The sequence below is a fragment of the Odocoileus virginianus genome, chromosome 31 (genome assembly GCF_023699985.2).
Source record: "Odocoileus virginianus isolate 20LAN1187 ecotype Illinois chromosome 31, Ovbor_1.2, whole genome shotgun sequence".
Lineage (NCBI taxonomy): Eukaryota > Metazoa > Chordata > Mammalia > Artiodactyla > Cervidae > Odocoileus > Odocoileus virginianus.
The window spans coordinates 17,716,630-17,744,395 of record NC_069704.1 but is presented as its reverse complement, the minus strand read 5'-3'; the positions used below and the strand labels follow the sequence as shown (position 1 = coordinate 17,744,395).

General features: G+C 38.0%; 1 pseudogene; it reads right to left on the bottom strand.

Moving 5' to 3' along the window:
- LOC110142743 (WD repeat domain phosphoinositide-interacting protein 3 pseudogene) overlaps positions 1-12,560 on the bottom strand; it is a 45,093-nt pseudogene extending 32,533 nt beyond the window's left edge.
- Positions 12,561-27,766: the final 15,206 nt, after the last annotated feature.

Sequence of the window (27,766 nt, the reverse complement as noted above, 5' to 3'; positions counted from 1 at the left end):
TGAACCATGGTTACTCCATTTTGACTTTTAAGTGATCTTAAATATGTCACCTCCATCCTCTACAAGCTATGCCCCCTCTGCTGGAAGCAGATGCTCTCCTGTGTATTTGACTTGGGATCTGCTACAGGGGCCTCATTCCAGATACTAGCTGTGGGTCATGCTATCCTCATAGGCCCCTTAGGTACATTTTTTAATCCATAGATTTGCATCAAAACACTTCTCTCAATTTCAAAGGAAATAAAACAAGAGGCATTCACTCATTTGGATCAATTTTTCATCTTTTTCTACTCATTTTTTCTTCACTGGACAAAGAATAATGTACTTGAGTAGTGACTTAAATTTACCCCAACTGTCTTCCAAATTTAATTTTTATAAAATAGTTCCCCAAAACATGTCTCTTATATTTGGCTTTATTAAGGGAATTCAGTATAAACTAGTGGCTAAGACACAGAATCTGTAATCAGAAATGTGAGGTTCACCCCTGATCTTGGACATACTATGGAGCCACTGAGAAAGCCTCATTTCGCTCACGTAAAAAGTGGAGATAATGGTAACTAACACTATCCTCATTGGATTGTTGTGAACATTAAATATCCAATTAAAGAGTTTAGCATGTTGCCTGGCCTAGGATAAGTAGTGACAAGCAATTAGCTGTTGTCTTTGCAGTAGTCATTTTACATTACATTGGCATCAGTCCTATCCAGATGCACATTGAAATTACCTGGGCAAATTTAAAAACCACTGATACCCAGGTGCACCTAGCAGAGATTCTGATTCAGTTCATTTGGGGGTAGTTCTGGGCAACTTGATTATCAGAAATGTTGTTCTTTCACATAACCCCCAATATAACACTTTGTACATGATAGGTGCATGCCTTATAAATAATCCTTAAATAGCATAATAAGCATAGTTTAAACTTCTAGCAATGGAATCCAAACCCTCACCTATCTTTACCTGAGAATTGGAAGGTAGTTATTTTTTATCAAGTCCCCAGACTTCAGAGAGATAAAGAAAAACAAGAAAGCAAATTATTACATTATCCAAACACTCTCAATCAATCAGCTAATATATTTTTGAGCAGGACCACATTCAAAGTTAATGAATGAGGATTCTGAAGTATTCTAAAATGTTACTCCTGGACATGTTATTAGAATAGTCATGTGTCATGGGCTAGTTAGGCAGCAGGCCTGGAATTCTGTTACTAAACCCAGGATCTCATCTGAGTACCAACATTGCTTTTAAAATCTTAAGTTGCTAATCTTCCTTCAGGCTCAGATTCTTCATTTGCAAAAGCAGATTAATACCTATTTAGCATGGTTCCTGAAATTATTAAATGAAACAGCATTAATCATTTTTTCCTTTATAAAGGTTATACACAGTAAATAATTTTTTCAGTATAGTTATATTCTCTGGCTCTCTAGCCTTCCAACATCTCCCCTCTTCTTCATAATGCCAGGAATCTAGTTCATTATCTGGTGCATGAAAGATGCTTAATAAATGTTTGATGAAAGAACGTATGTGGTGGATGATGGAAGTAAAGTCTGATGCTGTAAAGAGCAATATGTCATAGGAACCTGGAATGTTAGGTCCATGAATCAAGGCAAATTGGAAGTGGTCAAACAGGAGATGGCAAGAGTGATCTCTTCCATTTTAGGAATCAGCAAGCTAAAATGAACTGGAATGGGTTAATTTAACTCAGATGACCATTATATCTACTCCTCTAGGCAAGAATCCCTTAGACGAAATGGAGCTCCTGTCATAGTTAACAAGAGTCAGAAATGCAGTACTTGGATGCAGTCTCAAAAATGACAGAATGATCTCTGTTTGTTTCCAAGGCAAACCATTCAATATCATAGTAATCCAAGTCTATGACCCGACCAGTAATGCTGAAGAAGCTGAACAGTTCTATGAAGACCTACAATACCTTCTAGAACTATACCCAAAAAAGATGTTATCTTCATTATGGGGAACTGGGATGCAAAAGTAGGAAGTCAAGAAACACCTGGAATAACAGATAAATTTAGCCTTGGAGTACAAAACAAAGCAGGTCAAAGGCTAACAGAGTTTTGCCAAGAGAACGCACTGCTCATAGCAAACACCTTCTTCCAACAACACAAGAGAAGACTCCACATGGACATCACCAGATGGTCAATACCAAAATCAGATTGATTATACTCTTTGCAGCCAAAGATGGAGAAATTCTACACAGTCAGCAAAAACAAGACCAGGAGCTGACTGTGGCTCAGATCATGAACCCCTTATTGCCAAACTGAGACTTAAGTTGAAGACACTAGGGAAAACCATCAGACCATTCAGGTGTGACCTAAATCAAATCCCTAATGAGTATGCAGTGGAAGTGAAAAATAGATTCAAGGGATTAGATCTAATAAAGAGTGCCTGAAGAACTACGGACAGAGGTTCATGACACTGTACAGGAGGCAGTGATCAAGAGCATCCCCAAGAAAAAGAAATGCAAAAAGGCAAAATGGTTATCTGAGGAGGCCTTACAAATAGCCGAGAAAAGAAGAGAAGTTAAAGCCAAAGGAGAAAAGGAAAGATAAACCCATTTGAACGCAGAGTTCCAAAGAATAGCAAGGAGAGATAAGAAAGCCTTCCTCAGTGATCATTGCACAGAAATAGAGGAAAATAGAATGGGAAAGATTAGAGATCGCTTTAAGAAAATTAGAGATACCAAGGGAATATTTCATGCAAAGATGAGTACAATTAAGGACATAAATTGTATGGACCTAACAGAAACAGAAGATATTAAGAAGAGGTGGCAATAATACACAGAACTATACAGAAAAGATCTTCATGACCTAGATAGCCATGATGGTGTGATCATTCATCTAGAGCCAGACATCCTGGAATGCAAAGTCAAGTGGGCCTAGGAAGCATCACTACGAACAAAGCTAGCAGAGGTGATGGACTTCCAGTTGAGCTATTTCAAATCCTAAAAGATGATGCTGTGAAACTGCTGCACTCAATATGCCAGCAAATTTGGAAAACTCAGCAGTGGCCCCAGGACTGGAAAAGGTCAGTTTTCATTCCAATCCCAAAGAAAGGCAATGTCAAATAATATTCAAACTACCACACAAAGGTACTCATCTCACATGCTAGCAAAGTCATGCTCAAAATTCTCCAAGCCAGGTTTCAACAGTACACGAACTGTGAACTTCCAGATGTTCATTTGGATTTAGAAAAGACAGAGAAAGCAGAGAACAAATTGACAACATTTGCTGGATCATTGAAAAAGCAAGAGTTCCAGAAAAACCTCTATTTTGCTTTATTAACTACGCCAAAGCCTTTGACTGTATGGATCAAAACAAACTGGAAAATTCTTCAAGAGATGGGAATACCAGACCACCTGACCTGCTTACTGAGAAATCTCTATGCAGGTCAAGAAGCAACAGTTAGAACTGGACATAGAACAACAGACTGGTTCCAAATTGGGAAAGGAGTACATCAAGGCAGTATATTGTCACCCTGCTTATTAAACTTATATGCAGACTGCATCATGCAAAATGCCAGATTGGTTGAAGCTCAAGCTAAAATCAAGATTGCCGGGAGAAATATCAATAACCTCAGATATGCAGATGACACCACCCTTATGGCAGAAAGCGAAGAACTAAAGATCCTCTTGATGAAAGTGAAAGAGAAGAATGAAAAAGTTGGCTTAAAACTCAACATACAGAAAACTAAGATCATGGCATCCAGTCCCATCACTTCATGGCAAATAGATGGGGAAACAGTGTCAGACTTTATTTTCTTGGGCTCCAAAATCACTGCAGATGGTGACTGCAGCCATGAAATTAAAAGACGCTTGCTCCTTTGAAGAAAAGTCATGAGTAACCTAGACAGCATATTAAAAAGCAGAGACATTACTTTACCAACAAAAGTCCATCTAGTCAAAGCTATGATTTTTCCAGTAGTCATGTATGGATGTGAGAGTTGGACTATAACAAAACCTGAGCCTTGAAAAACTGATGCTTTTGAATAGTGGTGCTCCCTTGGACTGCAAGGAGATCCAACCAGTCCATCCTAAAGGAAATCAGTCCTGAATATTCATTGGAAGGACTGATGCTGAAGCTGAAACTCCAATATTTTGTCCATCTGATGCCAATAACTGACTCATTTGAAAAGACCCTGATGCTTGGAAAGATTGAAGATGGGAGGAGAAGTGGATAACAGAGGATGAGATGGCTGGATGGCATCACCAATGCAATGGACATGAGTTTGAGTAGGCTCTGGGAGTTGGTGATGGATAGGGAAGACCGGCATGCTGCAGTCCCTGGGGTCTCAAAGAGTCAGACAGGACTGAGTGACTGAACTGAACTGAAAGAATATATGAAATCAAGAAACCATAATTATAAGCAAATACATTTTTACCAAGGCCAATTCAGAGGAAGAAAATTGTCAGACTATGCAAAGCTATGTAGGCAGAAGCAACTTCAAGTTTCAATTTAACTTTGATGTTTAACACTGACTTTTGTTTTGAAGGTAAGATTTTAGGAGCTGTCATATTAGACTCAGTTCATTTTGGTCTCATTTATTAGGTGTGATAAAACTCAGGATTTAAGAGATTTTATCACTAGCTAATCAACCAAGTGTGCTTTCAATCCTCACTACCCACAAATATTTGAACTAGTATTTAATGTTTATTTTGATCTATCACTGCTATTCCTGGACCTTGGCAAATCAGTGAGTTTCATTTCCTTTCAGCTTAACAAAGGAGAAGAATTAACTCTCATCAGAGGAAAAGTATTTCAGATCGAACCTTCCATAACAGGAATCAATGTAAATTCATTCCTATGTGACTTGCATTCCCTCAATAGACATTTACCATAACTTCCTCTGACCTTGTACCATTACATGCCACACTGAGGCCAAATTATTGCATTTTTTTTAAATATTCAAAATAAACAAAATTTCCCTCTCTGGCTCTATTTCCCACTCCTTGATATCATAATCTTATTCAAGCTAGATTTATAATGAAGAATTGAAATTATAACCCTAGACTCTACATAAATTAGCTTTGCTTTGTTTTCAGCTATATCCTAGACCAGTTGTGAAACTCTGTGCCTTCAAATCATCTAGAGGTCTTACTTAAAGGCAAATTCTGATTCAGTCTGTGATAAGGTCTGAGAGTTTGAATTTCTAACATGCTCCTAGATAATGATGATGCTACTACATTTTTGGTAGTAACTTCCTAGATAATATCAATTCCTTATAATTATCTGAACTTGTTTCTCTTCTTGCTTTTTTATTTCAGTCATTCACTTAACCCCTAGATGCATACTTTAGAAGTTTTCTCATGTGTAGACCTTGGGCCATGTAGTTAACTACAGCTTGTATTGTTTCTCTAAGCTCCATAGTTAGCACCTGGAGCACCCACATCTATCAGCCTTATAAAAGTTTACCTGCAAATAGAGCCCTCACAAATAGGAACAAGAAGTACACATCCAGTAACAGTGAATACTGAGTCAGGTCACTTAGTTTGAGTCCCAGATTCTCTATGTGTTTCCTTTAAGCAAGATACAATTTTTACATTCTCTGAATCCTTGGGGAAAAAATGTGCATTATGTTCTCAAACTAATGAATTATTCAAATTATTTTTGCGTATTCTCTCATCTTGTTTGTATTTCCAACAAAAAATTATCTTTTGCCTTTAAACATATATTCAAGTTCTTCATATGTAAATCACTTTGTTCTCATTTTTTAATTTAATGCTTTAATATTTTTGTGTTTGAAATTTAAGGAAATGAGCCACTTGCTTAGTGTTCATCTTTTGTGGGTGTTGGAATTACTATATTCTATTTTAACTATTACATTCTGATAGACTGTATGAAGAGGTGATCTCCCTAAAAGGCCAAGATATTATCAGCATCAGTCATCTTTGGAACAAGCAGTTTCCAGGAAAACACCAGGAAATGATGAATTAACAAGGCAGAACAAAGAAAAGAGGAATAACTTCTAATGGATATCTAAGTTTGATCTCTTGAATTGGGGCTTCTAACTTAAACATGCTTTAGTATTTTTCTACGGGCTAACAACTTACATATTACTTACTATATTCCCTTTATCATTACCATAGGTTTGATCTTTAATAAGTCCTTATTTTAAAACTTTAGCCTTGTTTCAGATGTACAATGGGGAATGATGAAGAAAGTGTATTGAAGCCTGGAGGAGGGAATATAAATTTAGGAGACTTTAAGGTCAGAGATTTTAGTTGTGACCCCAGACTTCAGAAGCAGATACAAGAACAGGAACCTGACAAGCATAATATCTTATCCAGCGACTTGGTTGGTGCTGGATGCATATAAGGAAGCCAATAAAGACTCGTAGGAAATCCATCATTCTGTAACCCTAATATCCCAGATAGCACACATGCAACCCAGAAACTTAATGTCTCTCCAGCCCCTACTACACATACATGAAAAGACAGAGGGAAAAGGACAGAGTTGATTCAATTTATGGTCATGACAAAGGATTTCAAAGAGGCTGACTTGACTTGAAAGAGACTTCCAAACTGGAAGAGATAGAGCTATGGTGGGCAGTTTAAATTTTTCTTTCATGACTATGCAACAATAGAAGACATCTAGATGAGAGCAGTTACAGAAAGTTTTCTTTGTATCCACATCTGAGACATATTAATGGTATGTATATCCCAACCCTGCTCATCTACTCTGATCACAATATTAAAACTCTTGCATTTGATTTGACATGTTAATCACCAACAAATACCATGTTGCAAAATATTAATGCTTTTCTGTCAACTTAAACTCTGAGCAGCATTTAACACATCTGATGATCTCTCCCTGATTAGAAAAACTCTTCTCTCTTGGCTTTCATACTACTTTCCTCTGGTTGGTCCTTCACTGAATGATACTAAAGCTCAAATCTGAATCTAGTTCTTCTCTTACCACTTTGATCTTCAAGATCAGAGATTCTCAACTCTAAGTGCACATTTTAATCACCTGAGGAGCTTTAACAACTAAGAACACCTTCAGAAGTTGATTTATTTGAATCAGATAGTCTGGGGGTAGTATGGGTAAATAGGTTCCTCAAATGTGAAATTTTACTAGATTGTTTCTATTGAAAAATATGAATTTTTATATTAGCTCCAGAATTCCTTTCTGAAATCAAGATTCAACAATTCAACTGTCAGGATTCTGCTAGTACGGCAGTTTATATTGGACTAAGTCTCCTGCCAGTAACAATTATAAACTTTGGACAAATATATCTATGTCTATTTCTATGTCTCTTCATATCAACTGAAAACAGGCAGAAACTGAGCTGATATTGTACTTTCCAAAACTGAGACACATTGGGTGAGACCCACAGTTAACTGGCTTTTCACACGATAACACTCCTCAGTTTGCCCTGTGCCTAGGAGATAGAGTTCAAGCCAAAAGGAGAATTCTGAGGTCAAAGATCAGGGCTGCTAGAAACTGATGAGGATGGATAAGTGCAGGAAAGGATGAAACCACAGAAGGTGCGGCCCCCAATCTGTGTGAACTCTTCCAAAACTTAACTGCACCTGTGTACAGTGAGATTCTAGTGAACTTAGCAGAAAACAACAGTTGGAAGGCTGAAACACTGAACAGGAATGTTAGTAGCTGCCTAATGTTGAGGACACACAGTTTGGAATTCAAATCCCACCTAATTAGGGGAATTAAGTCTCAGGTTTGTAACTGGTGCTTCAGAAGGACCACATCTAACAGTAGGAGAGATCATTCCCAGGGCTAAAATCTATGCCCTGAATTGAGAGTGAAAATGCAACTACAGTCACTCTAACAAAACTAAAAACAAAATCAACCAAATTAGAATCAAGTTGGTTCACCAGCAACTTAATTGCCTGCTAAAATAAAACTAACATTTTTCAGAGGAATGTTACAGAATCCAAACTCTACAAAATATTATTTGGTGTACAATAAAATTATTAGAAATGAAAAGAGGCAGGAAACTGATCCCTATATCCAAAATAAAAATTAGCCAATGAGAACATACACAGATATTGGAATTAGCTAATAATTAAACTGAATATTATATTAAATGGTTAATAGGAAAAATGGATATTAGTGAACATATATTTCAGAAAATATATGGAAACTAAAATTGAACCAAATGGCTATCCAAGAGCTGAAAACTAAAATATCTGAAATTAAAGTAAGGATTTTCAGAAGAAAAGTATCCGTGAAATTGAAGACAGGTAAATATAAATTTCCAAACTCAGACACAGATTTTTTTAATGGAAAAAAAATAACAGGGCTTCAGTGGTTTGTCAAATAATATCAAGAAGTCTCACATATTGGAATGGGAGTCCCAGCAAAGGAGAAGAGAGATAATAGAGCAGAATAAATATTTGAAGAAATAAGGTTGAATATTTCCCAAATGTGCAGAAAACCCACAGTCAACCCAGGAAATTCGGTCAATTCCAAGTAGAAAATATTGAACAGCCAACAAATCATTTATAATTTGGGTGACTCATAGATCAAAAGACTTGCAAGTTCAAAATGATCTCTTGATATTTCTTGATACTTTCCATTCTTCAGAACTGCTTGCTCGTTTCCCAACATTTCTCAGTTTTATTAAATGATATCACACTTACCTTGTTGCTCAAAATGAAATTCTGGGAGTCATCTGTGTTGGCTTCCTAGGGCTGCTCTGACAAATTGCCACAAATGTGGTGGCTTAAAACAACACAAATTAATTGTCTTATCGTTCTAAAAGCCAGAAGTCCAAGATGGATTTTGCTGAGCCACAATCAAGGTGTCGGCAGGGCTGCATTTCTTCCAGGGTCTCTAAGGGAGAAATTCCTTTCCTTTCCTTTTCCAGCTGCTAGCACCTGCCTTCATTCTCCGGCTTGGGACCCGTCCTCCATCTTGAATGCGTGTTTGGCGCCTTCTGCCTGCCTCTGCCTCCCCCGGCTTCTGTCACGTGGTTGCCTTCTCTACCCGATCAAATCTCCCTCTGACAAGGACACATGTGATTCCATTTAGGCCCCACCCAGGCAATTCAGCCTAATCTTCTCCACCTCAAGATGCTAAAATTAATAACATTTGCAGTCTCTTCTGTCAAGTAAAGCAACCTTCACAGGTTCTAAGGATTAGAAACTGATTGTGTTTGGGGGCTATTATTCAGCCTACCAGGCTTCCCAGGTGGTGATAGTGATAAAGAATCCACCTGCCAGTGCAGGAGATAGAAGAGAAATGGGTGCAACCCCCTGGGTCAGGAAGATCCCTTGGAGGAGGGCATGGCAACCCACTCCAGTATTCTTGCCTGGAGAATCCCATGGACAGAGAGAGGGACCTGGTGAGCTACAGTCCATAGGGTCTCAAAGAGTGGGACATGAATGAAGCGACTTAGCATGCATGCATATTCAGCCTACCCCATCATCTTTTATTGCTCTTACTCCAATTTTTATTTCTCCATGAACGATTCTTTTTGTATTGTATTTGAAAATGCATCTTGAATCCACCCACTTCATCCCCACTGCCGTTTCTCTAAACCAAACTATGACTAGTTATTATCCACAAGAAACACACTTCCTTCAGGTGTCCTTACCACTACCTTTTTCTCATACTTTAGACTGTAGCTCATATCACTTTTAAGAAGGCTTTCATAACAAGATCTGAAGAACCCCATTTTACCTTTTATCTTCTTTAAAGATCTTGACACAGTTTAAAATCAACATACTGATTTATTTCCTCTATCATTTAGGTTCAATCAGAAAAACAAATCTTTTTGGGGGCTCTGAAAGAAGGAATTGATTATCCTGGGCTTCCCTGGTGGCCCAGATGGTAAAGAATCTGCCTGCAATGCAGGAGACCTGGGTTCAATGCCTGGGTCAGGAAAATCCCCTGGAGAAGGAAATGGCAACCCACTCCAGTATTCTTGCCTGGAGAATCCCATTGACAGAGGAACCTGGAGGGAACCATGGGGTCGCAAAGAGTCAGACACAATTGAGCAACTAACCTGCACTCAGATTGATTACCCTAGCAGTGGAAAGTTAGAAGAGGAAAAATGAGGAGGGGTCCTGGAAGAATAAAGAAGAAGAAGGAATATTTCCCAGAAATTAGTAGAAACCACGTATCTCCTCGAATGTTAGAGAACAAAAGGAAAGAAGTGTTACCAGAATCCAAGAGCACATTTACTTCTGAGGGTGCTCCACCATGACAGAGATAACAGAGAGGAAGAAATGAGCATCTTGCCTCCTTATTTTCTATTTCTCTATAGAACCACTAATCAAGTTTCCTACATTACCAGGGAAGTGCATTTTTGTGGGCCAAATATCCTGAATGAACAGGGACTGTTTGTGTGGTCTGGCAATAACAGTGGTTGAACACTGCTTGTTCAAAAGCTCTTAATCCCCGACAGTATTTTGAAAAAAACCTTCTTTTAAAAGCATCAGATATCCTATGCTTTTTACTATCTGAGTCTATCTATAACAATCAACCCTGCTATCCTAAATGCTATTTTTTAAGAGTTACATTTCCTGAGAACTTTAAAAACAAGTGCGGAGGTTTAAACAGCATGAGCACATACTGGGGTGAATTTATCTTGTTTCCCAATAAACAAAAATTACAAATGGCAAAACAACTTTGTAATACTGTAGGAACAGATCAAAATGTATTTCTTTCCACCACCAGAAGCCATGCTCATTATAGCAGGAGCCCTGTGTATAATCTCCACTGGGAGCTTGGCCTTTAGAACAAGATGTTAAATAATTAGTATTACCATAGCAATGGGAGCTGAAAGTAAGCTGCCTTAACAGGACCTACTTCCTGCACAAAGGAAGCAGCTAGCACTGAATAGAGGGCTGTGCTGTGCTTAGGCACTCAGTCATGTCCAACTCTTTGTGACCCCATGGACTGTAGCCCACCAGGTTCCTTTGTCCACAGAATTCTCCAGGCAAGAATACTGGAGTAGGTTGCCATTTCCTTTTCCAGGGGATCTTCTGACCCAGGGATGAAACCCAGGTCTACCTGCATTGCAGGCAGATTCTTTACCGTCTGAGTCACCAGGAAAGCCCAAGGACTTGTAAAGTCAACATTTGTAGATATCTATTATTCTGCAAAGAAGAGTGCCAGGAATTTTAACATTAATTTCGATTGATTTGAAATCGGGTGGAGAGGGAGGTGGGAGGGGGGATCGGGATGGGGAATACATGTAAATCCATGACTGATTCATGTCAATGTATCGCAAAAAACACTACAATATTGTAAACTAATTAGCCTCCAACTAATAAAAATAAATGGAAAAAATAAATAAATAAATAAAAAATTAAAAAAAAAAAAGAATCAGGACACCTGTGCCTAGAAACCAACTCTGCCTTTTTAAAATGATTCTGAAAAAAAAAAATAAATAAATAAAATGATTCTGAGAAACGTATTTAGCCTCTTAACTTCAGTTTTCCTCGGTACGAAAAAAAGTAAAAACAATGTCATTAAAAAGTTGTAAAGATGATCTAGGGAAACATGTGAAGTTGTTTATGAAGTTGTGATACAAATATTTCTGTTGAAGACTATAAATTGCTACTTAAATACTTCTGTGTTTATGATTGTAAGAATAAGAAGTATTTTAAAAATGTCAACTACTTTAGGCATTTGGTTGCAAAAACAAGATGACAGTTGTTAGAAATTAAGCTGGAATTTTGAAGGTGATTATGAAAACGTAGGGCTTCCCTGGTGGATCAGCTGATAAAGAATCCACCTGAAATGCAGGAGACCTGGGTTTGATCTCTGGGTTGGGAAGATCCCCTGGAGAAGGGAAAGGCTACCCATTCCAGTATTCTGGCCTGGAGAATTCCATGGACAGTCCATGGGGTCGCAAAGCATCGGACACAACTAAGCAACTTCCAATGATGAAAATGTAGGAATGCCTGAATCCTGTTCTGCAAATCACAACTCATCCCTGAAAATTCTACAGGGAGAGGGACACAGAGAACAAGCCAATGGGAAACAAATATGAGTTTGTTATTTTGGGGTATGCAACTAATAACTCTTAATGCAAAATATTGACAAAACTGAGTTAGAGGTCTGCAGCCCTTTGTGTCCAATCAGCCTAAATTCGAATTTTGGAGTATTAACCACCCAATGACCAACGACATGGTATAAGGGACCTAATACATTGACCAGGATGTGGTTTTATGGAAAAAATTAGAAATAACAGAGTTCCTACCAAGAGCAATGTAGAAGAGAAAAGGTGAAGGAAAAACAGTATAATGTTGATTCCTAATATTTTTCTCACAGTATTCCTGCCCACTAGCAACTGAGGTTGAATCTGTGGCCTAGACTTTGACAAGATTACAATTTCTTCTTCATGAGAAGGTGAGGGAGCTAGGATATATGACTGCTTTGCCTAATGCAGTCAGCATCCTTACATGGCCCTTCCCCGGAAGCTAGCCGGCCTAGCTCTGATTGGCCATTCATACTTACTGAGTCCTCTGGATAAAATCGGGGAATGAGTCTGCACTGATGCACCCCCAGAGAGGAAGCTAAGTTAGCCAGTGTGCCTTGATCATTTGGTGGCCTATCAACTACAAATCTACGCTTCATCACCTGATCTGTGAAATGAAGTTGTGGTTTAAATTCTCTCTTCTTTGAGATAAAGAACAATGCTAAGGTTTGTCAACAGAGAGTTCGGGGGAGATGACCAGTGGCAGAGGAAGGGGATCCTTTTTCAGGTTGCAGAGCGCTCCACTCTTGGGCTCCCGCGGTGTCTGCAGCTTCTTCAGTGCGTGGCCCCTTCACTGCGTACAACTGCAGTCCCGCTTCCTGCAGCGCTGTTGTAGCTCCAGCAACAGGATTCTGCAGGCCCAGACGACCCCTCTAACGCCTTGCCCTGCACTGCGTGGCGGCTCGCAGCACCATTTTACAACTCAGGACAAGAAGTCTCTTAAAAATAAGTGACTTATCAAGGTACTCTAGCTATTAACTGGCAGAGTTTAAGAATTAAACTCACGTATCTAGGTTAAAGCTCATGGGGCCCATACAGTTGGGAATCTTCCAAAATTCACATGAAATATTCTTTAGCTTTACTTCCCTAGTTAGCACTACATAATATCCTAGATATTTATTTATGGAATAATGAGCTTTCTAGTTCTCTCTGAAGTGGAAATTAAATTCCTTAGTGGTAAGATGAAATCAGTTCTTCAATAGAGTTTAAGCACTCTCTATCACCACCATTTACCACCTGTCTTGGTGTTGTGTTTAAGGAGCGCGTGGATTGAGCTATCAATGGCTAACCTTTAGATCTACTGCTACTGTTTCCTTTCTTGACTGATCTTTCTTTAACAGCAATTGATTTTTCAAAAATTTCAGCTTCTACTTGATTCCCTGTTTTCTTGCGCTCCTATCTTCCTTTATAACATCAGAAACGTTGCTTTGGCCCAGTGGGTGATTTCTCAGTTGAAATAACTTGCTTTCTTTCTCTGACTCTAAAAGCATCAGAGAAACCTAGGTAGTAGCATGAAAGGGAATTTTCCAATGTATTTTGAGGATCATAAATTACTCACTGGAAAGAAAATGATAGATATGCATTTCTATTTTCTGTATGATATTATATCAAGACCACAGTTTTTCTCAAGACCAAGTTCAAATGTTTTCTCTTATAAAATGTTTTCCCCATACACTTTTCCCATGGGTGAGTCTAAAGGAGGTATGGGGCCTAATTCTGCCCAAAGAGGTGTGAGGAAAGTGAGGGAGATAACCAGAAAAAATATCCTCCTGAAAACAAAGGCACAAGAAAAAGACCCCTTTGCCCTTTGCTTCCTTCCGGCTCTAGACAGTTCCATGGCAACACAATAGCTGGATTGCTCTGTGTGAGTTTGTTGAATGAATAAATGTTTGGATTTTTTTCTTTCTTTTTTTGAGATAGCACATTTATCAATTGCTTGTAGGTAGCCAAGAGAAGATTAAAACCCAAAATAATCCTTCAGTATTCTCTCTGAAAGAAACCCATTAGAATTATATTGAGATGGTATTTAAGTTAAGTAAGTGCAGAAAGCTTGAGGGAGATTAGTCACTTATACTCTATTCCATGTCGGCTCAGTCAGTTCAGTCACTCAGTTGTGTCCAGCTGTTTGCAACCCCATGGACTGCATAATGCCAGGCTTCCCTGTCCTTCACCAACTCCTGGAGCCTATTTCATATAAAACAGCCAAATATGCCTTAAATAAATTACAGAAAACTGTGGCCTTTTGTTTTTTCTTCACTCATATTTATTAATTTAATGAAATAAACAGTCAGGGTGTGTGCATTTCAGCACGCTTTCACTCTCTTTTTAAATATTGCCCTCAGAAAGCTTTAGAAATTGGAGGGGGACAGGATGCAGTTTTTCAGGACATAGAAAGATGCTAAAATCAAATTGCATTTTTGAACCTGTCAGAGCTAAAACTATTTAAGAAACAAAAAGACACAAACTCAAAGGTCAAGAGGTTTTTTAAAAATCTAATTTGATCCTTTTCTCCAATTTTTTGAGTCATTTAGAGCTAATAGTTTTTAAAGTCATAGAAAACAAAGATATCTTAAGGGATATTATTATGTCTCATCTCTAAGCGCTTTAGATCAAACTAGTTAGTGATCGGTGATTGAGGGCAAAAGGAGAAGAGGGCATCAGAGGATGAGATGGCTGGACGGCATCACTGATGCAATGAACATGAATTTGGGCAAACTCTGGGAGGTGGTGAGGAACAGGGAGGCCTGGTGTGCTGCAGTTCATGGGGTCACAAAGAGTCAGACACGACTGGGTGACTGAACAAAATCAACAACAAGTTAGTGATCACACCAACTCTAGACTCTGGGCATTTTGTTTTTCACTACCCTGCTATGGCTACAGAAGTAAACTCAAACAAAATGCCCATGAAAGTATTTATTTGCATTTTGTTTCTATTTCAAAATAAAATGGCACAGTATCACTCTCCTCAAGATATTGAGCCAAAGAGTGTTTCACGCTGCCCAGCCATTATCCTGTCTCCAGTTGTGTCATTTTTCGGTCCAAAACCTCATGCATTTTGCAGGTGCTCTTTGTAGATCTGTTCCTTGGAAGAGGAACCGGACAGCTCTCAGTCACAGTTAGGTGACTTATTTGTGAACACACAACAAGAGCCAGGAAGAGAAGCAAGAGCAGAACTCCCACTTCTGCTGCCTTTATGTTGATAGCTGTGCAAAAACATGAGATGCCATTCAGTAATTCCAAAGCCAAGAGGTCAGGAGGAAGAAGGGGAGAGCGGAGAGTATCAGAATGCTGTATGAAAGCACTGCAGCTACCTTAAACTTTCCATGTGTAGACCTTTATGGACTCATATGTCTTAAAATAAATTCTTTATTGATTTTGCTATAATAATTTACAGCCCCAAGATAATAAAATTGGTGGATAACTATTGCAGGAGCCATAGACATATGCAACAAAAAACAAGCACGGAAATGCACTTGCATTAATAATATCAATCTCAGAGTTCCTAAAGCAGATATGCCCTTTCTTGGCAAATATCTGCAGAGATAACATTTATTCCAAGTGCCAACTTCAAGACCTCTAGGATGCCTGGAAAGTGAGACGGAGAGGAATGCAGAGCTATTGCCATCTAGTGGTTAATGGAAGAAACATCGGGCACATTTTCTCAGGTATGACAGAAATAGAAACCATTTTACAAAGGTAAACATTTTGCAATTTTATTTCACTGCTCTGTGTGTACCTGGTTGGATTAAAACATTTTTGAAAGAACTCATGGATGCCGATTATTATCTGAGAACAATTCAAACCTCTAGTCATACTAAATTTTTCATTCATCACTTACTGTTAGAAGCCAAGTTTTGAATTTAACCCTAGGGTTATGGAGATGAACCATCCTTGGAGTCTCTGTTTTAAGCTGTGGTTCAAAAGCTCTGGCCAGATATTTTGGATCTCACGCGTGTGACCTAGGAACATTTTTTTCACATTTTTTGGCTCCCTCTCTCTCTCTCTCTCTACACACACACACACACACACACACACACACACACACACGTGTGTGTGTATTCATGCTAAGTTGCTTCAGTTGTGTCCAGCTCTTTCCAACACTACAAAACTCTAGCCTACCATACTCCTGTGTCCATGGAAATCTCCTGGCAAGAATACTGGAGTGGACTGCCATGCCCTCCTCCAGGGGATCTTCCTGACCCAGGGATTGAACCCCAGTCTCTTATGTCTCCTGCATTGGCAGGTGGGGTCTTTACCACTAACGCCACCTGGGAAGCCCATGTATGTGTGTATACATATTTGTAATATAGTACTAGGTATTCTGCAGGGCTTCCCAGGTGGCACTAGTGGTACAGAACCTACCTGTCAATGCAGGAGCTGTAAGAGAAACACAGGTTCATCCCCTAGGTTGGGAAAATCCCCAGAGGAGGGTATAGCAACCTACTCCAGAATTCTTGCCTGGAAAATCCCATGGACAGAGGAGCCTGGGGGGCTACAGTCCATAGCGTTGCAAAGAGTTGGACACGACTGAAGTGACTTAGCATGCACGCATGCAAGTGCTAGGTATTGTGCACACTGCAAACAATTTACAAAAATAGACATTATACAAAGAATGCAATCAAGTTAACTAGAAATATTTAAAGTATATGTATTAATTAAACAAGAATCTGTATTTACATGCTCACTAAATTATTAATAACACTTTGAGTATTGTGATATGAAGGGAATATGCCTCATTAATTAAATAAAAATTGGGGTTTAATGCTTTATGTTGCAGAAATTTAAGGTCTAGTTGTATTTATTTTTTCATACTTGGTTTTGATGACCATAAAAATATTGCTGCAAGGTATTCCTCAAAAGATCTGTGCATCCAAAAGAGGAGGAGTGCATCATTGGCTGCACTTTCTAAATCACAGTATTAATTTCTTAGCTTCATTTTAAAAATTTCTTGTTCATTTGCATTGTAAACAGTCAATAAATTCTCCCTTTTCCTGATGTCAAAATCAGATTTTCTTTTTAGGATGAATCAGAATGGATTTTAATATTTTTATCAAGTGGTTTAAGAAACCACTGAAACTCTTTATTTCAAAGCTCTTAAAACATGTTAGAGAATTCTGCTTCAATTATTATTAAATGTAAGACATGATAAGCCTATACCTGAGACACATCATTTTTGACAATAATATAAACACTTCCAAACATTCATTTTTCAATGTTCTTTTCCCAGAGAAGGATTAAAAGCAAAGCAAAAACAATCATTTTCTCACTCATTGTTAGAATGTCACCTCTACCTTGAAAGAAGACAATGTGTCTTTATCTTTTTTAAGGATCTCTGTTACATGGCATTCTATCGACAGCTACTTGTCATCACAGAAAAGGTCAGTGAATTTGGAACACTTGTCATTTAGTGAAAGAAAACTGTTACTCTTTTAGGTTCTTTGCCAAAAGATAATAAGGGGACTATGTTGCACAAAATGAAAATAAAACCTGCATAAGATAGATCTATACAGTCACACCTTATGTCATTACAATTTAAGCATTATATAGTCTATGCTTCATGATACCAAATTCATAAATACACATAGCCACGCTTACGTAAACCACACCAGGGTGCAATGTACTTGAATGGAAGTGTGGGGGTGCAGTTGTCAACCCCTTTGAGGTGTGAAATTTATACTGTCCCCTCAGGGTACAGCTTATACCTAAGTGGCACATGCACCAAGTGGAGATTCCAGTTAATCACATACATTTGTAAGTGTACTTTCTTTTCAGCCCATTAAATAAAGATGAATATAAATAAAAGTTGTAACATTTTCTTCCCGTACATCCTTTTGAAATTTTGGGGGAGGTCTTTGAAACCTTCCCGGGTGGCTCAGCAGTAAAGTAATTCGCCTGCAATGCAGGAGATGCAGGAGCTTTCGGTTCAAATCCTGGGCTGGGAAGATCTCCTAGATAAGTAAATGGCAACCTACTCCAGTATTCTAGCCTGGAGAATCCCCTGAACAGAGGAGCCTGGAGGGGTCGCAAAGAGTCGGAGGCAATTGAGCATTGCAGGCTTGCTCTCTGTGCTGCAGGTTTTGATACTCCACCCTCAGCTCTGAGAGACAGGAAACCCCAGTCATGATTGTTTCCCAGGAGCACAGCTCCCCCCCTCCCCCCCACCCCGGGCAGCAGGAGAGCCAGCCGTCCATAGAGATGTGCTCCAGGCCTCACCGGTGGTGTTCTGACTTCTCTCTGTTGGACTTTGCTCATCTCGGGTATCTAAGTGTTAGCAATACAGTCTGGAAGAAGGAGCTTTGCTAGCTCAGGCTTACAGGCCTGCTGAGCTGCAGGTCTTACCCCATAACTGGAAAGAAGCTGGAGACTGCACTGGGGAGCCTCAGGGAGCCTGACAGCTCCAGGGCTCTAGGAAGGGTAGGAATCTGAACTGATGCTGGGCATCCTGGCTGATGGTGGGGGAGGAGTTGGATACTAGGTTTTTTTTTTTCTTTCTGAGCTTGGAAATGAAATCCAAGGTGAGGATACAGGCTGGGTTTTATTTCATCATCTTCTAGTCTGGTAGACCAAAGCCAGCAAGATTATCTGGATCTAGCAGCTTTAGTGGATCAGGGACTCTAGTTAAATTCCATATCTGTTCCTAGTAGAGCTTCCCCAGGAACTTAAGCAAGCAGAAACATTTCTTTCAGGTTTTGGTTTAAAAGACTATAGAATTAAACATTGGACAATAACCTCACTTATAATAAAAGACATGGCTGTCGATTCAAATTATTAACCCATCCCCACAAAAGCATGACATATTTGTTGTATTTCTGTGTGAAGATGACTAAAATAGAATATTGTGATTTTTGGTGAATCTGTATCAAACATAATCATTGGAGAATATTAATCAAGAATGGAAAATGAAGATCATGTATACTGTCCACTCTCCATTCTAAGCCCATGGCAGGCATTGCTACTGAACTACTCCCTTTATTTTGTACTTAGACTCTTTACAGCATTACCAAGATGAATCTTTTTCTATAAACAGGAGTGCAAGAATTATTACCTTGTTGACTTTTTAAAAATGCTTTATTATATTTTTTTTTTAACAAAAAGAGGATAGCATCATGGGCCCCAATATACCCATCAATCAATGTCAGAAATGATCCACATTTGCCAAGCTCATCTCAACTACCCAATTCCATTTCACACATATGCATGTATAAGCTTTATTATTTTTAAGTAAAATTAAATCTGACTCCCAGTTTCCAGTTAGTATCTGTCTAGAAAAGCAATTTTTGGTGAATCCTTTCTCTCTCTGCCTTCATACAAATGGAGGCTTCTGTAAACCCATATGTCCACAGAGGCTTTGCCTGCCTTTGAGACATTCCTGAAGAGTTGATACACCTAACATTCATCCTATACTAAATTTCAAAGCCCTGTGGCTCTGGAGCTTTTGTAGTACTGTCAGGCACTAGAATGTTTGCCTATGTTTCAGCCATAATGTCTAAGGTCCAGCCTTCTGACCCCTTATCAAGTAATCATTCCCTTGAAATAGGCTTTTTTTCCATGGGCATTTTCAATGGATCAGACCTCACATTCCAAATATACCACAAATTAGCAGATTGTCATACCCTTTCTGCTTTTATCTACTTCTCACCCTGGAAAAGACTGGCTTCTCTTTTGTCTTTCTCACGATACCTGCCAGGAATTTAAGCTTCTAAAAAGGCTATAAAAAGTGATTTTTCTATCAGCAATTATGTTTTGCTTAGAAATTATATTCAAAGGAAGGGATTACAAGGTTCTGGTTGCTTTCTCGGAATGAGGAGAGGAAAATACAAAGTCTAAAACATAAATAGTGCTCATTCTTTTCTATTTTCTTTTATAAATAGAGAAACAAAACATGATTTAATATTTCAAAAAAGTACCTATCATACCAGCTTTTCATAATTAAAAACAATGCCAGTGTAAATGTACTTTACCACAGTGTCTGATACATGTTTTATTTCTAGCCAGCTAATAATCAGCCCTTGCAGTCATGCTGGCAACTTTTTGAAGATATCCATCATTCTGGAAGAACTAGCCAAAGAAAAGCTAGAGTGACTGCTGGCAGTATCCGAAGCACTGAAGTAGAATAAAAAGATTTACAATCAGAAGGGAGCCCAGCCAGCTGCTAACTTGGCAAGCTATTTTATAACTCTGAGCCTTAGGTTCCTTATAATATAATGACAATTACAATGTTGATAATAATGATGATAATCTATTCCATAACATCATTATAAGTATCAAATGAGTGGATATATTTAAAAAATCACTTTTAAAATAAAATCAGAATACAAATGTCAGTTTTGTGAAATTGAATGTTATACTTCTTTAAATACATAACAAAGTATAGTAATAATAAACCTTTTGAAATCTCAGAAACTGGGGTTTTAGGATTTTGAATTGTTTTCTGATGTTTCAGAATATATGAAAAATGCATTGGTTTTTGGTGAGCACACACACATGGTCAGTATATACAAGTAGAGAGTGACTAAACTGGTTGGGTGCCAGAGATAAGCTTTAATAATCATGCTGATTCATGCACTTATACTCAGGATGTTATTATAGACTAAAAGTTTGTGTCCCCCCAATTGTTAAGTTGATATATCTTAAATGTGATGCTATTTGGGGGTGGGGCCTTGGTGAGGTCATGAGGGTAGAGGCATCATGAATGAGACTAGTGCCTTTAAAAGAAAAGGCCAGAGAACTAGCTCACTCTCTTTTCTTCATGTGAGAATACAAGAAGTGATCAGCCATTTGCAATCCTGACCATGATTCCACACTAGAACCTGACCATGCAGGCATCCTGATTTCAGACTTCCAGCCTCCAAAACTGTTAGAAATAAATGCTTGTCATTAATAAGTCACTAGGTGTATGGTACTTTGTTACAGCAGCCTGAACTGACCAAGACAGTCACTCTGTCATTGCCAAGTAATGACACTGGCATTCGAGAAAGACTTTCTATCATAATATTTATTACATAAAAACACTTGATAGAAGTAAGGTTTTTCTTATTATCTTGAAATGAAGATTGAGTACCGGGTGCTCTGTTAAGCTCTAAGCTTCTAAAAGTCAGAGTAAGGTCTTATGAAGGATCAAGATGTCAGAATCAGAGAGAACTGGGTTCAAATTCAAGCTCTGACTCTAACTTGGGGCAAATTCTCTGAACTGTATATTTTGTTTTACTTATCTAACTTTCTAATTAAACTAAAAATTTGAAAGCAGGTGCCATGTCCTAGGACTTCTCCATTTTAATTTATATTTTCCCCAATAGATTAGTGTTTCTCAGTAAGGTGGTCTATAGATCATTGAAGAGTTTTCCTTCCCTCTAATAGAGAAAATACTTTTCCTACCTAGATTCTGAACAATGTGAGAAATAAAACAAATAATAAAATCAAAACCCAAAATACCACCTATATTATTGATGAAGCTAAGTTGAAAAATGTACTTTATGGAAGAGCCACACACATCTACCAAGACAAATCATAAATTAGAAAAGTTCCTCTACTCAAGACAGCACCAGGGCATCAGGCAAGCCTGGCAAGACAAACTCATAGTAAATGGATAATTCATTCTGCCTGTAGTGAGGCTTATTCCCAAGCCCAGCCGAAAGAGCCACAGCACAAGTGTCCTGGATTTCCAGAGTCTGGGGGCAAGATGTGAGGCCGCTGTGGAAGACAGACAGACTTGCATGTTTTAAAGGACTCCCAGTCAAAAGCACCACCATTTTCTTTCTGGGTTTTTTTTTTTTTTTTTTTTTTTTTGCATTTTAGTTCCATTTTTACCTTTCTTAAAATAATAAAGCATAATATACCAAAAACGTTACTGTTTTCTTCCATCTTGAATGGCCACGATACAATCTAACAAAATTATTTTGAATGAAGTTAAAGACAATGAAGCACTACAACAGAGGAAACTTACGGAAAAAACTGAACTAATGTTTTGGTCATCCCAATAGAAGAGTAAGCCTTTGGATACCTGCCAGTCCCAGACGGCACCGATGCCAGATAATGACCGCATCATATGAGCAAATCTTTTCTGTCCTTTCTTCTCCTAATTCCCTATTCCAACACTAGAGATTTAAAAGAAGCATAGTGAGTGGGACCGGAGTAAAGAAGAAAGAACAGAAAAAGGTGAGGAAACCAATACTACCTGTGTGTTCCCATTGTAGAATTTCCAGTCTGAAGAGGGGAGAGTCTGGGGATGAAACGAAGTGGATGAAACATTGAAGTTTTAATATTAGCCTGGGTTTTTTAACATTAAGAAAGAAAACTATTTGTTATTAACTGAAAGATATGAAACAAGCCTGAGATTTTGTTCAGGAATCAGGAGAAATGCTTTTAGAGAGAAGGTGAAAGTGGCAATTAACTAGAGATTGATTTTCCCATAAACCATTTTATGTGTTTATTTTACATGGGGATCCATAAGGATGCTGTGAGAGCGAAAGTCTTCTTTGAGATTGTAATAGTTAAGAACTAAAAGCACAGGGTAGCTGAAAGCCACTTCTTTCTTGAGAATAAAGCTAAATTGCAAGAAGTAGAACCAAGAGATTGAAGAGCGAGAGAAAAATAGGTTGATTTATTATTGATAACATTGTCTAAATTCTTAATTCAGCCAAGCTGAGAAATTTCCTCTAGGATTTCTCAGTTTATGTGAATCAATGTATTCCTTTTCTCAATTCAAGCCATGTTCAATGTTTTCTTCTTTCATTTCATGACAGAAAGTTCTGACTAATAAAGAATAATCACTCAGAAAAATAATTACAACCACATGTACTGCACATACTGCAACTAGATAAAATCTCTGATATTTCTATACATTCTTAGGTTTCCTGTTATTCATATGTAATAACAAATAACATGGACTCAATACTTATTATATATCAAGCATTGCTGTAAAACCTTTAGATAAATTAGCTCACTTAATGACCACTATGACCTATGAATGGGCTTCTCTGACAGCTCAGTTGGTAAAGAATCTGCCTGCAATGCAGAAGACCCTGGTTCGATTCCTGGGCTGGGAAGATCCACTGGAGAAGATATAGGCTACCCACTCCAGTATTCTTGGGCTTCCCTTGTGGCTCAGCTGGTAAAGAAACCACCTACAGTGTGGGAGACCTAGATTCAATCCCCGGGTTGGGAGGATTCCCTGGTGAAGGGATAGACTATCCACTCCAGTATCCTGGCCTGGAGAATTCCATGGACTGTATGTATAGTCCATGGGGTCACAAAGAGTTGGACACGACTGAGCAACTTTCACTCACTTCAGTTATGACCTACGAAATTGTCATTATCTAGTATGATCTTCAGTTTATCAATGAAGAAACGGAGAGGTTAAGTAAGCTGTTCACTGTCATACAGCTAGTAACTAACTGAGCTGTGATTCAAATTCAGGCATTCCAGCTCCAGAGTCCACTCCTGATCTGAATTCAGGGTCAGAAAGAAAAGAGGATAATTGTGAATATGATCAAATCGAGTAGTATTCTTAATATGCTATGAAAATAAATGTGCATAAGAATGCACATTGTTATAGAGACATGCAAATGAGTGAAATGAGCCATTAGGTGAAACATTTCTGATAATGTCGGATCATTCCCAAGATTTTAAGTATTTACTTAAATTGTATTTCTCATTGAAATGGGCAGAAACTTGAAGTCTGACTCTATGACACCAGGTTAATATACTACAACTTTTCAAGCTAAAGATAAAACAGTAAAGTTTCAAAAGAAAACTAAAGCATATTGCAGATTGCTTGACTGCAAAGTTTCACTCTTTCATAACACCTGATGGATTTTTTTACCTGCTGGAGAGTGAAACTGTAGGTGTATAATGTGGGCATATGTAATCAAAACCTGAAAGAATGCGTTCCAGAGATGAATGAAAGAGTAGATAAAGACCTGTTTACCATTATCTTTTGTTTACCATTATCTTACCATTAAATGCTGAGACATTTAACTTTTCAGCTTTTGAAGCATTATTACAATGTATGTAGCCACTGAAAAATATGTTTATAAACTTTAGGTCCATTTTAAATCTGAATCTCTAGAAGCATTGAACATACACTGGACACTGCTGTCCATTCCTGATGATTAAAATTTAAGTTAGAACTGTCGAACAGAAAAAGGGATTAAAAAGAATATATCAACTGAATACGGCTCAAGTTGTCAACTACAGCCATTCATTATTAAACCAGATACAGAAAGCTTGCCGAGATTTCAGATAATTTCATCTCTCTCACTGATCTGAAATAATGATGACAATTTTCAACTTTTAAATATTCTGTTTTATTTGTATTATTGTTTTAAACTTTGATAAATCTTTTAAAAACGTACTTTCTAGTGGAGACCTAAAATTGCCCAATTTTTTATTAATAGAAACATTGTTCTGTGTAATTGCAGATATTCCTGTGACTTTAAATGACATACATGATGGTGTCTCCCTGTTGTTTTAGTGGAAATTGTAGCCAAAAATTAGTAGAAACTACTTTCTCCCTCTTGGGTCTATAATTATATAGTAGGTTCTTTTTGTAATCAGGGAGTGAAATGTTCAGAACCTAGATATCAGCTTGAGAGATTTTTTTCAACAAAATCTCCATTTTCCACTAGACAGTATGCAGCAACCAGCTATCACCCACTCTAATTTCTCTGAATTTCAATGATGAAGATTTTCTGCTTCAGGTTTCAAAAGTCCGAGCAGCACCGGAGAACATACTACCCGATCAATCACCCAGCCCCTAGCTATCTTGCAAGGAGGTGGATAAATGAAGTTCACTAGCAATTAAGCTAATAGACACAACCTTATAAGTCCTTCCTTCTATGAGTGACCTTCCTTCATTTATATCCAATGACAACAATGACATCACTTGAGATGTAGAGGTGGCTGATTCTCTAATGGAGCTATTATAAAGTGGCAATCATGCAGCAATGTTCATGACATAATAAAAAATATATAAGGAAACTGATACCCTCTCATTGTATTTCTTGTTATGACTTAAATACGTTCATGGGATGAAATATACTAAGACCGGATGTCCAATGTATTCCACATAATAGTTTAATCAGGTCTGTCTGTTCTCAGATGAAAGATGCATTGGTAAATTTCCAAAACCCTTTTTTGACCCACTAAGGCAGGTTTCAACGAGAGTTCCTGTACACCAAGATACCTAAATCCCAGTGCCTACTTGATAACTTGGGAGTTCCAAGATTTATGTGAAATTTAATATGTCTCAAATAGAGTACTTGATATATATTTGGGCAAGTTGGTAGTGATATACTATGTTTCATTCTTCATATTGGTAATCTGAGTCTTTCTTTTTCCTTTGTCAGCCTTAACTGTCAATAATATTGAACTCTTCAAAGAACTAGCTCTTTGCTTTGTTAAATATCTCATTTTTTTCTTCTTCAATTTCATTGATTCCTGCTTTTATCTTTATTACTTGTCCCCTTCTGCATGCTCTGGGATTATTTTGCTCTTTTTCTGTACTGCTGAAGTGGACTCTCACATTAATGATTTGAGATATTCGTCTTTTCTAATGTGTGCAATTGGTGCTATAAAATTTCCTCTCATCACTACTTTAGCTATGTCCCACATTTTTGTAGTTGTGATAAAATGTACATTTCATAAAATTTACCATTTTACCCATTTCTAGGACTAAAATTCCATGGCATTATTTATATTGTTCTGCAACCACCACCACCATCTACCTCTAGAACTTTTTCTTTTTCCCAAACTGAAACTCTGTACCCAAAAAATAATAACTCTTAATTGCTCATTCCCCACAGTCCCTGAAAATCACCATTCTACCTTCTGTCTCCATGAATTTAACTATTCAGAATACTTCATATAGGTAGAATTGTACAATATTTGTCCTTTTCTGACTGGCTTATTTAGCTTAGCATAATGTCTTCAAGGTTCATCCATGTTGTAGCAAGTGCCAGAAAGTTCTTCCCTTTAAAAGTTGAATAATACTCTACATACCACAATTTACTAATCCATTCATCTGGAGATGAACACATGAATTGCTCCCATATTTTGGCTATTATAAATAATGCAGGTATGAACATAGTATACAAATATCTTCTGGGGTCCATTATTGTTAAGTTGCTCAGTTGTGTATGAGTCTTTGTGAGGACTGCAGCACACCAGGCTTCCTTGTCCATCACAGTCTCCCAGAGTTTGCTCAAATTCATGTCCATTGAATCGGTGATACCATCCAACCATCTCATCTTCTGTCATCCCCTCCTCCTGCTGGCCTCAATCTTTGCCAGCATTAGTCTTTTCCAATGAGAAGGCTCTTAACATCAGGTGGCCAATGTATTAGAGCTTTAGCTTCAGCACCAGTCCTTCCAATGAACATTCAGGACTGATTTCCTTTAGGATTGACTGGTTTGATGATCTCCTTGCTGTTCAAGGGACTCTCAAGAGTCTTCTCCAGCACCACAGTTCAAAAGCATCAATTCTTCAGTGCTCAGCCTTCTTTATGGTCCAACTCTCACAACTGTAGATGACTACTGGGAAAACCATAGCTTTGTCTACATAGACCTTTGTTGGCAAAGTGATGTCTCTGCTTTTTTAATGCACTATCTAGGTTTGTCATAGTTTTTCTTCCAAGGAGCAAGAGTCTTTTAATTTCATGGCTGCAGTCACTGTCTGCAGTGATTATGGAGCCCAAGAAAATAAAGTTGGTCACTGTTTCCATTTTCCCCTCATTTATTTGCCATGAAGTGATGGGACTGGATGCCATGATCTTCACTTTTTGAATGTTGAGTTTTAAGCCAGTTTTTTCACTCTACTCTTTCACCTTCATCAAGAAGCTCATTAGTTCCTCTTCCCTTTCTACCATTAGCATTGTCCCCCTGCTTATTTAAGTTATATGCAGAGTACATCATGTGAAATGCTGGGCTGGATGAAGCTCAAGCTGGAATCAAGATTGTGTTGAGAAATATCAATAACCTCAGATATGCAGATGACACTACCCTAATGGCAGAAAGCAAAGAGGAACTAAAGAGCCTCTTGATGAATGTGAAAGAGGAGAGTGAAAAAGCTGGCTTAAAACTCAACTTTCAAAAAACTAAGATCATGGCATCTGGTCCCATCACTTGGAGTTCATACTTCTACTTATTTTGGGTATATACCCAAAAGTAAAATTACTGGATTATATGGTAAATCTATGTTCAGTTTCTTGAGGAACAACCATACCACTTTCCATAGCAGCTGCACCATTTACATTCCCACCAGCAATGCACAGGCATTCCAATTTCTTTACAACCTTGCCAGGAATTGTTATTTTCTATTTGTTTGATAATAGCCATCTTAAGGGGTATGAAGCAGTATCTTCTTGTGTTTTAATGTGAAGCTTTCTAGGTAGTACAGTGGTAAAGAATCTGGCTGCCAAGCTGGAGACGTAGGTTTGATCCCTAGGTTGGGAAGATCTCCTGGAGAAGGAAATGGCAACCCACTACAGTATTCTTGCCTGGAGAATCTCATGGACAGAGGAGCCTCACAGGCTGTAACAGAGTTGGACACAACTTAATGACTGAGCACAGTGATTACTGATACTAAGCATCTTTTTATATGGTTGTTGGCTATTTGTATATCTTCTTTGAGAAATGGCTATCCAAGCCCTTGCCAGTTTTTAAATTGAATTTTTTGTTTTGTTTGTTTGTTTTTCTTTTTCTGCTGTTGAGTTTGCTACACAAATTTTAGGCTTTTATATTTTTATCTTAAATCCATTTAACTTTAAAATTTACCTTGAGATTCCCTTTTTGGCCCATGAATTATTTAG